Raw genomic sequence first — 10068 nt, 5'->3', positions numbered from 1 at the left:
CCCCTCCGAGGCGGGAGTGGGAGCCCAACCCATGATGAAACAAAACGAAGTTCAGGCAAGTGAGGAGTCTGTTTCCTCTGAAAGCCTGTCTTCTGATTCCTCCTTTATGGAGCGCCCCTTCCCACAAATAAGGAGGACAAAGGCTCAGAAATTGAATAAATTGTATGCAAATAGCTCAAACACAAGAGCAGCGACTGGTGGCAACATATCCATAATCGAGTTGCAATCTGTGATAATGTCATCCATGTCCATCTCAATTGCACCATTCATCAAACTGTACGAAACTATTAATGACAACACCAAAGACTTGACCACTTTAGTCGCCCTAATGAATTTGAACTCTTGGAACTTGAAGATTCCCAAAATCTGTGCAAAGGTGTGCAGCTTGACCTCACCACAAAGCTTTTGACATCCCTAAACACACTCACTGAACAAAAACAAAATGACATTTTGGAAAATAAACTATTTGCTGAAGTGGCTAAAGAGGCCTTGGCACTATTCAAAAATGGAAAACCAGTCATAGGTCATAGCCCCAGATCTGAAACTGCTTTAACTACACGCCACGAAATGAGGGGAACACCCTCCACCCGAAACTCTCAGGAAAATCTGAGCTCGGGTGCAATCCCGCAAACAATTGTCATCTCTGACGAAACACGCACACAATCGAATCAATACAGTAGACAGTAGACTTCCGATGCTCAAATGAATTTGCAGTTGAACACACTTGCGTCGACAGCACCATTGGAAACACAAACAAAGCAATCAACTGCAATTCGACTAACTTGCCTGATGATTGCAATGATGAAGGCCAAAAGAATAACTTGGTATCAGAAGCTGATGCTGAAATTTCATTCAACACCTTGTTCGAACAAACTCGGAGAAAGGATACCCTGGCTCGTCTAAATGCCCAAGCTCTGTCCACATCAGACACCCTTACAGCCGTTAATAGTAGTGGAACACCACCAGCAAACGACAAGGACACAACTCCGAGAGTTGAACTTGGAGTCTTCTCAATATTCAAAGGAGCAGATCCCACAATTCCAAATAAACCTGAAGTGAAACCTTTGCCACAAACTCTTCAAAAGAAGTCCAAAAACCAGATTCCAAAGAAGACACGTCGGTGCGACGGCGCCAGAAAATTCTTGCGAAATATCAAGTCTGTGTATGTAACGGTCAGCAACAAATCCGATTGTGCTCAATCAGCAAAATCCAAAGCACAGAAAGACTTGACAACCACAGAGGAACAAAAAGCAACGCAAGAAGGCAAACCTATATGCATTGACGACATCCCAGCAGACCTATTCAACGTATGAGGATGAGACGGAACATGAAATACCAAGCCCAGCCAAATCACTGCCTCAAAGTTGTCCTGGAACAGAGCCAAGCTACTGAGAGTTGGAGGAGAATGGGGTGGTTCCGCTGAACCAAACAAGATGGTGTATCCTCGTTTTGCCAGCCCCCGTGCCAGTGTCAGTCCACACAGAACCTAAAAGCCCAGTGTTCACCACCCTCACTGAAAATGGGGGATTTTAGCCAATAGAACACAGGCTCAGAAAGAAAAGGAGATTGCCAATGAGCTAAGACCCGCAGTGCCCAACTTCATCTTTGGCAACGAAAGAAACTGTACATTTAAGGACAAGGTTACAGGTGCGGGGGACCAACGCAGTCAAGCGACGCCCCAAAAACCAACAAAATATCTTGAGAAAAGATCCACAAATTTGAACAGGCACGCTGAGGTGTCAAAGAGAGAAAACAAATACTCCATAATGTACAAGATAATAGTGGAATGTGTGGATACTAGTGACAACTTGATCCTGAACCGAAGTAATGTAATAAAACTTCTTTATTACGTCCCAAATTAGAGATACATTTTTGTCTGATGACCTAAAGGTCATTGCATTCTTCGACGAAACTCGAAATAAGGTAGTACTACATATTCAATCAAAAATCATTGTAGACACCATCTTGGAGGCAAGCCCGCTGTTGCTGTCACTTGGCTTTGAGCTCTACAAGGCAAAGGCTCTATCACCACACCTGACCAGATAAGTGGCTAACATCCCACAGGTTCCTAAAACGGCACCTCAAACAGCGACGCTGGTCTGTCTGGACACCAACATTGACAAAAGGAACTCCAAACAGAAGCTTTTAACAGCGCCACAAGATGCTAATGAGGACCAATCCTCTAAGCAGATGGAAGTTGAACCAACAATCTGCTTCAACAGACAAGTTAAAGTTGGCTCTGAAGATCAAAAAGCCATAATTTGCTCTCGAGACCTCATCAAAATCACCATTGAAGGAGCCAAAACTAACGATCTCACAGATGGTGGGGACACTGCCAAATTGACACGACCAGCCAGTCTGAACGGGTGGCATTGCCTGGCTCAGTCTCTACATACGAAACCACGAATGTAATGCCAGACTGATGACGCTGTCCATGGAGTCAGCGTTGCGTCCTGGGACACAAGAGGTTTTCTTCATCTATTCCACGCAGATTGGCTGAATGGCCTGGGGATAATTTGTTTACAAAAGACGTGGCTGTGCCAATGCCCGATAGTTGAAGGATACGAAATCTCCTTCAACCCGGCCATAAAGAAAGAGAAAGGTAACCCCATGGCTGGCCTAGTAACTTTAATCAACAAGGCCACCGTCTTTCGGATTGCCGAAACCAAAAACTGGTCCCCCTTTATTCAAGTTACAACTTTGGGAAAATCTTGTGCGATTGGCATTGTCCCAGACTCACTAAAGGTTGTTAACCTATAATGGAATCACTTAAGAGCTGGCAGAAGAGTATTTGTAGACCAAGTGACCGCAATCATGGATGAAATCTCTGAGGAGAAACGACCATCCAAATGTGATAATATGCAGTGACCTAAACATTTACTGCTTTAACAACGTAACAGGCCCATTGGTTCAATTAGTGCAAGAGTGGTGCTCAGAGATGGAGAATAGGAATGTATTTAGGCTGAACGGAAGCACTGCAAGTGACATACCTGCAGCACCGACATGGAAAAGACTAGATCAAAAATCAAAGATTGACTACAAATTCATGTCAGAGGGTATCCATGCCAGAGTTAAAAACTTGAAGGTGGTACCCATGTCTCACAGTAACCACAATATGTTGAAAATGGAGTTAAACGAGTGTAATCAACCTAATCCTGTGGTATTGTTACAAAGTTGCCGGTCGTGCAGATATGAATACCTCCGTCCCCAAGTACTACACAGGCAATTATATGAATACTGCCTGTGCAATCCTTGGAGCCACAGGTGTGGTAGTTCGTCGAGGCTGGAGTCAGGAACTGCCAGAAGGACCCTTTGAGCGCTGTAAGGCAAGGAGGGATTAGTACAGGGCGAAATGCAATTCGCAGGGTATCTAGAAATAGAAACTAAACGTTCTTACCTATGTGCACTGTATGTGTACTGTGGGTCCACCCGGAAAGGAAGGAGAGTGATTGGACCTGAACTCAGGTTAGGATAGGTTTCCACAACCTCTGGTTGATGACGGTAAGCACTGGGATTTGAAGTGCTTGATCAGCCGAACGCCTAGTGAAAGGCCATAGGCCCAGGTTCCAAAGAATCGTGGTTCGTGGAGAAAATCCGTTAATCAGGCCGTGGTCGAGTAAACCAAGAGTTCCAGAGCTAATCAAGGCAAGTTCAGGGTTAAGAAAACACTCCGTTAGGCAGACCGTTGTCGAGTAACCAAAAGTTCCAATAGTGTTCAAAGCAAGTTCAGGGTGTAGAGAAAGCAATCCGTTAAGCAAAACCGTTGTCGAGTAACCAAAAGTTTCCTGGTAGATTCAAAGCGTAGCAATGTCCAAGAGAAAGACCAGCTGTGAAGCACCGTGTCGGTGTTTCTGAATGCATTTAAACCATTGGGGAAAGTCACGTGATGTTCAACAAGGAACGTTGAGGCGTGGTGGTCGTCACGTGATACCGATTGCGTTTGGTCTCCTCACGTGACGATCAGGTCCACATGGGCAACGGTGATTGCGGCCAAATGGGAACCTCCAATTACATTGCCAACGGAGAGAAGGGCGATAGACACCAAGTCTGCCATGGACCCCCCTGACATTACGAGTGCACTGGTGTCGCCTTGTCTGCGCGCCCAGAGGTAAGACTCGGGGGCTACGTAATGTGGTTGTGTGGAAACGTGAGTCTGTGGGAAACATAGGAGTTCGTAAGGTAGAGGACGTCGATGTGGAAGATGTAACAGGTATGGAATCATAAGGTCGTTGTCGAGTCTAACAGAGTCAGACTTAAACTAAATGAACAAGCAGTCTAAAAAATTGGGGCCCAGTATTGTTCGAAGAAAGACGGTGGAATATCAACATTTCCTAACTCAGTTAATGGAAAAGAAAACTGGTTTAAGACACAGTGAGTTTGTGCCAAAACATAACTTTGACCTTGAAATCCTAAAAAGAAAAAGATTGATGCGACAGGAAATCGGAATGCTTCACGTGAAGACATACAAGCATTCCTACTTAAGAAAAAGGCTGCCAAACAAAAATACAAAAACTGGTTAAAAGCCCATAAAGAGACAATGATGCAGAATCCATGATTGTCAAGTTGAGAAATTGAGAAATAAAAACTCAACTGAGTTTTGGCGACTAATTAATCAAACAAAAACAACTCAGGCCGCCCTACAAAGTAACCTGGTATCTGAGGCTGACTGGCTCTCACACTTTACTGAGCTGTACAGTACGAGCAAAAAACAGCATACGGCATCTACAGTTGCCCTTCTGCAGTGGGAACTCACTTTCTTAAAAGAGGACATATTGAGTATAAGAAAAAAAAGCAAGTGCTTCACGAGCCCCTGGCCCCGATGGGCTTACGAATTATACAATCAAGCAAAACCCAGAGGCATGGGCTGAAATGTGTTTCACCTTATTTGAAAGGATCTCACGTCAAAGCTGCACGCCTCTATCCTGGAAAAGTGCAGTAACAGTACCGATCTTTAAAAGGGCAACAGAACTAACCCGAAAGACTATCGTCCGATAGCCTTATTGGACGTCTTAGGAAAAGTCTATGCTGTACTACCTCAACGTAAGCTTGTGGACTGGGCGACAGCGGCCCACCACATCGACTTGAGGCAAGCTGGATTTGTAAAGAACGTTGGTTGTTCTCTAAACCTCCCACTCTTAAATCTGCTCAAAATGGAGGCACTAAGAACTAACTCCAAAGTGTACCTTGCGCTAATTGACTTTTCATACACATTTGATAGCATAGACAGAAATAAACTGTGGAACAAATTGGAAATAGGGTTGCCCCTCTAGTCTGTTAGCCACAAATAGAGAGATGCATACAGACACTAACATCCGGATTCGTCTAGATCTAAAAGGAACTCTTTCGGCACAGATTAACACCCATTGGGGTGTGAAACAAGGCTGTCCACTGGCATCCACCATATTCAGTCTCTTCATCTCTGACATTGGCAAAGCGATAGACGAAGTTCATTCCTTTCCACCGAAAATCAACGGGTCGCATTTTAGCTTGCTATTATATGCCAACGACTTTATTTTGCTGGACGTCACCCCGATCAGCCTTCAAAGGAAACTAGAGGCAGTCAAATTATGTGTGAAAAAGTACAACTTACACATAAACACAAAAAGATGTGAGATCCTTCTACTCCACAACTCCAAAACAGTGAGTAAAGTCAATGGCAAGAAGTTTGTATGGTCACTGGGCCAGGAAACCCTGAAAATAGCGGCAAGTTCAAGATACCTTGGCATGCAAATAAGTGCAAGCATCAACGACGGTCCTTGGGTAGCAATTGCCAAGAGTAAGTGCAGACAACTTGCTTGTCAAACTTCTGTGTTAAATAAGAAATACAGCAAATTCTCCTTAAGACCAGTCATTAACTTCTATCAACAAAAGGTTATACCAGTTCTCACTTATGGAGCGGAAAATGCCTTTGGCTGCCCGCACGAGTTGTGTACAACGCTGGAAAATACCTTCTGGGTCAAAGTGCTTCAGTTGCCAAAGGGCACATCAACAGCCTGCATATGTTATGAACTATCCCCGATTTCCATTCACGCCTGGGTATGTTGGAACCTATTGTCACTCTTTCGAAAAACAAGGACTGAGGAAAAAAAATCCACAATTTGAAATCTTGCATGGCTCTGCTTTAAACACTAAAAAAGACTTTCTAGCAACTTGGATTCAATGTTGCGAAGAGATGTTCAACGAGCATGACATTAGCATCGACACATTACATGGAAATCCTCACCTGGCCAAGAAATAAATCTGGCAAACTGATTGGAGTCGTACCGCGGACCAAAGAAGAAACAACAGACTTATGAAGCACGCCCTGTGTGAGGCAAATGGCCTCAACAAATTACAAAGCTACTTGGAGATCTTCCCTGATCAAAAGTCAAGACGACTCTGCATGGGCTTCCTTCTTAATGCTTTTCGGACAAAAGAGCGCCTTCGAATTTGGGCCAAATTTCGTGACTTGAACCCACCATGCAGGTTCTGTACCAGTGAAGTCGAGACCTTGAAACATCTCATCCTGTTCTGCCAAAAACTACGACCATGCAGATCTAGCCACTTAGAACCTGTGCTTCGAAAACAGTCGTCCTTGTGTGCAGAGGACTGGTGGCAGAAGATGTACGAAGGGGTTGACACAAAGCTGACCTTTGCACCGATTAATTTTCTGAAGGACATAGAAAAGCTGTTGACATCAAACAGCATTGAGGCATTGTAATGTCCACAATACAAGGATAAAGGCATCTTGGCCCTTTTGGTCAGTGCGAAACATAAGATTGTGGCTACAAATGTGAAGTTTGCATACTGTATTTTAAAGGTTGAATAAACCAATAAAATTATTTTTTTTAAAAAAGTTTTAGAAAATAAATGATCACTGACCTGTCAGCTCCTTCACCCCTTCGCACCAATGTCCCCAACAGTCCAGTTGTTGAAGACAACCATGCATTGCTTCTCATGCTGCTGGTGCAACAGCCAATCCCCCATTCTCCTCACTGCCTAAAATCTGGAACACAGCTCTAAACACACCCACAACCTCCAAGTATACCAACAGTATATGCCCTTGCATTCTTACAAACCATGCATGACCCTCCAGACTATGCTTCCCCTCTCAGAACCGCTGCATATACCCCTCTCTCAATGCTGACCACTTTGATTTCTACGTAGCCTCTGAAATCACCAAAATACGTGAATGCATTCTCCCCCCTCTCTCATTCTTTATCCTCCTCCCCTCTAAGTCCCCCACTGAACTTCTACCCACCCATCATTCTGCCAACCCATCCTGCGCTACATTTGATCCCTTTGCATCACAAACTGTTATGGGACCCCGTTACCTCTACACCCTATTAAACCTATATGTTTCAAATGGCATTTTCCCACCCTGCTATACAACATCCACAGTCATACCTCTCTGAGAGAAACCAAGTGCTGTCCCAAACAATTCCTCCTTTGTCAGTCTGTGTCTCTCTCTCTCCTTCCTTTCAACTGAAATATCCTTGAAAGGTTTTTTTTAACTGCATAGTGCCCAGAAGCATATATGAGCCAGAGGTGGAATAGGTTAACTAAAATTCCTTAGGGGCCAAGAATGTGCATACACCAAACTACATCATGGTCAGGAAAGTTGTGCACAAAACATACATCGGTGTCTCTGGGGACACTTCAGGAAAACTAGTATAACATAACATAGCATAGTAGTTGTGTCCTGTCATGAGACACCAAATGTGTAACTGCTTCTTTAAACACATCATCCTCATTATCCAGTTTCTCTGATTATTTAGGTGGCAAGTGGGTCATTTTGTCCTTCTTGCCACAGAAAAACACACACAATCATCACGTAACCGATTAATTTGCTTTTAAAACACCTCAAGATCCTCTTCTATAGATCGGCATTCGGCACAGGCACTCCTCCTTGGCAGTGGTTCTTTTCCCTGGCCTTTCCCTTTTTCCTATTGTCCTCCCTGTGGCAGGTGCCTCTCTGCCCAGTAATGGCACTGGCACCAACCATTCATGTGCCAGTGTGTGTTTCACTCAGTGAGTTGGCAGCCTGGCATGCTCCCACATATTGGTTCACCCCATGGTGACTGCATACCAGAAGAAAAAGCTTAAGTGCCCAGCTTAATAATGCCCTTCATGTGCTCGCTGAGTGCCCCCACCTGTAGAGGCATAGCAAAGCTATGGCCACACTGATACTGGCATATGTGCATATGCATTCCAGCCTGCCTGCTGAACTAACTGCACCTGGTACTCTGGCTGCTGCCTGCACCACATGCAAGAGCTACCCACCCTACTACAGTGGCACAGGGAAGCGTCCTGTTTATTGTATGCTTGACCCATCATTTGCTGTGTAAGAGAAGTTCAGAAATGTCAGGTATCAAAAACAAAAATGTTAAAGGAAATTCATAGCCTGAGACTAAGTGCGTAGACTAAGTGGTGTTGTGGCAGGCTTTGCTTGTCTTTGATATCAGCTGTTTTCATTATTTCGTTAAATATGACTTTCGGTGAACGGCAGGGCCACTAACTGCCCTCAAGCCCAAGCCAGGTAGGCTCAAGTGCAGAATTTCAACCCTTCGTGGCCATGAAAGCGGTATTTATGGCTATTAACACTCGGAGCTGCCATCTGTGGTGCAGACATTTTTGTTTTTAATGGAACCAGGCTTTGCGTAATTCATGCTTCCCTTAAGTCTGTGATTGGAAATACCTGTTTCTAGGAACTGAAGGTGAGCCAGGAGGTGAGTGGGCAAGGACGGCCGAGGGTTTGAGGTGTGGCATTCCAGTGTAGATTTGACCTGGGGCTCCGTTTGCAGGGATAGGTTCGGCAAACAACACTGCAGGCCGGTATGTAAGGCGAACAGCTACTTGCAGATTCCAGATTGACCAGCTCTCTCCCACAACTGCTAATATATAATGCAATCATAATGTTAGAGCAAACGAGCTCTGACGGCTAACTACATTGTATGGTATTGCAGTAGATCTGTAGATGTTTAGACTGGATGGAAGTATTGATCACTACTTCACATAAACATCAAGTCAGCTTCGTGTATATATTATGTAAGAGGAAAGAAAGTACGAGACTAAGCAGAGTAGATGGCGTAGCAAGTAGACAAATTGACAAACTTGACGGAATATTGTAGTTGCAGCCATCTCACTTTCAGTGTAGCTGGTATAACAGGCTGATAAAATAGAATGTCAAGGAGTTTGGGATCAGCTCATGAATGGAGCACCAGTTGCACAGACGTATGCAATCAGCAGCTCACAGAAAAAGGTTTACCATCAAAAGCATTTGACAGTGTGATCATGTACATTTTCAAAAGTGTCTGCTCGCCAATATAATGCAACTTTCACTATGGTATGGTTTTGTTTATTTATGTAGCGCCTATACGCAGGAAAGTGTTTCAAAGCACTCAATGAGGGTAGGAACATGGGGAAAAAACAAGCAGTTGCTCAGAGCCCTTGAAATTCTGAGACAATAATAGTCTGCACAGGCAGTATGTGCGTGAAAAATACATTAAACAGTTTGGGAGACAGCAAATAGGCCTGCTGGCGATTCTGCAGTTTTAACAGTACAATTAAGGGGTGAAAACAAGGGAGAACAGGCAGACGATCTTCAGGCGTGGAGCATACGGATCGAGCAAGTGCACAGAGGGTCACAGGGAGGGGGAGGATCAAGTGCACTCGGTCGGGTGAGACTGGGGTTAGTGCAGAGCAAGCCACTCTCTTGGGTTAATTTCACAAGTGCATTGAGTGTGGGTGGAGTGTAGGGCCCCGAAGCAAGTTTGAGAGAGGACTGGCATGGCTGCCGGGGACCAGTGAGACTCTGAGGTGCACCCGGCGGCCAGTCAGTCATGGTGTAAGGAAGAGAAGGGATAGAGCGAAAAAACAGAGCTTGGTTAGCAGGGTAGAGGGAGAGAGAAGGAAGAGGAGAAGAGTAAAGTCTTGATGAGTTTCCGGAATGTAAGGAGATTCGGCTCAAGACCGAGGGCGGCAGGGAGGCTTTTCCAGAGGGAGGTAGCTGCTGAGGATAAGGATCTCCCTCCAAATCTCTGCTTGGAGGACCGGTTCACTCGCAGAAGGTTGAAGGTAGATGAGTGA

Source organism: Ambystoma mexicanum, chromosome 4p (assembly GCF_040938575.1).
Source record: "Ambystoma mexicanum isolate Mex_15411 chromosome 4p, UKY_AmexF1_1, whole genome shotgun sequence".
Classification (NCBI taxonomy): domain Eukaryota; kingdom Metazoa; phylum Chordata; class Amphibia; order Caudata; family Ambystomatidae; genus Ambystoma; species Ambystoma mexicanum.
This window is presented reverse-complemented; position numbering follows the sequence as displayed.